This window comes from Branchiostoma floridae, chromosome 14, assembly GCF_000003815.2.
Source record: "Branchiostoma floridae strain S238N-H82 chromosome 14, Bfl_VNyyK, whole genome shotgun sequence".
Lineage (NCBI taxonomy): Eukaryota > Metazoa > Chordata > Leptocardii > Amphioxiformes > Branchiostomatidae > Branchiostoma > Branchiostoma floridae.
Window position 1 is genome coordinate 21,619,068 of NC_049992.1, and position 1,650 is coordinate 21,620,717.

At 40.6% G+C, this 1,650-nt stretch overlaps 1 protein-coding gene across 1 annotated transcript in view; it reads left to right on the forward strand.

Moving 5' to 3' along the window:
- Positions 1 to 1,650, forward strand: part of LOC118430560 (caspase-3-like) — a 54,583-nt gene that overhangs the window by 43,094 nt on the left and 9,839 nt on the right. The window lies entirely within an intron of this gene.

Below are 1,650 nucleotides of genomic sequence, written 5' to 3' on the forward strand. Positions count from 1 at the left end.
TGGCTGTGTTGGATAGTCCATTATTTTATAAAGCAAGAATTGTCTAAATTTTGTACATGAAATAGGAAAAATTTCCCGAATACATAAAACGAGGGTCCTGTGTCCGAGGAGGTGCCTCGAGCATGTAAAACAGCCTCAGTGCTCAAACAAATTTGGGTAACGGGGGCCGCCATAAGATGCCCGCTTTTTTTACGCGCTCAAACTCACGGCGCTCCATCACTAGTTGCCAAAGGGTGGTGAAGTTTTGATTAATGAATTTTTAACACATTCATCTAGAGACCATACTTGAATAAGAAAGGCATCCATACTGTTCATGAACCCTTCACCTTCAACTGGCAAACACCGAGGACGTTATTGTGAATATAAAGTCCGATTTTGAGCTGCGTTAAACAGTGCGCCCTAACTTGCCCTGCTTTTGGAATTTGCTCTCTTTGGAAGCTGGTGACCAATTTAGACAAACAAAAATAAAAATTTTAATTCTATGATATATTAGCTTTCTTTTGACAGTAGAATTGTGATTGTGTGTGCTTCTTGTCTCCTACGAGGAGGGGTAAATCTTTCACAATCCAGGACGTGTTTTCATGGGAAATGGGCGAAATGCACTGAATGCGGCGGCACGACTAACAAAATCATTACGAAAAACGACAACGCCAAAATCACAAAAAATCTCTGTGTACGTATTGGGAAACATATTCGACATCACTCTGTGAAACTTCATTTTTATAGATGGTACAAATTATTTGTTAGAGTAACAAATCTTTGGGCGTTCGCTTGTCTGCCCCCTGCGGGGCCACGCTCCCTGGGGAAAACAACGGCTGGTGATACTTATGTTGTTGTTTTTTCTGTGGCCAGTCTTCTACTCAACAAACATTTGAAGACCAATATTTGTAGTGTTTTGTGAAGCTTTATTTCTTATGTGTATGACAGTTGTGTGGCTGTTTTTTACTGGTAGTTTATTTATGGACACGAGCCACCAATACCAGTAGTAACAGGTGACCACAGTGATTCGGCGCTACCAACATTATTGTGAAAATTCTGTCTTTAAAAAAAAGGGAAGTGAATATGTGTTTGATAGAAAAAATATGTGTTTGATAGAAAAAAAGCTGTTTGTTTGGACGTGGTTTATTTGCCTTTCTAATCATCATAGTCAGTGGCAACAAACACGGCGTACTTATGCATAATAAGATCAGCAAAAAATCTGGGCATTTTAGGGCAGGGGCATCTTAGGGCGACCCCGTTACCTACTGACCGCTAGCCTGGATACCATACCCCAACCTCAAAAATATCTTGAGATCGGTCTGGGGTTTGGTAACTGGGGTCAGGCTAACTGACTGCTGGTAATACACCAGATATTCAGTCTACTACATGTATATGCACTTGGTAAGTAAAGAATAGTAAATCAATTGATTTTTTTTTAAATTATAAAGAGCGTAAGAATCTGAACACTTTCCCTGCTCTGGAACAATGTTATTTGAGCATTTCTAATCTCAGGAATGCACTTCTTAAGTTGAAATTTCATGGTAGCTGGCCAAGGCTTCATGTGCCATTCACCTGCAGCTGACCCCAGTATCCCTATGGGTCAGCCAGGACTCAACCTTCTGTTTGTCTTGCAAGACCTGCAGTGGTGATGGGAGAAAAATCTGTTGTGAA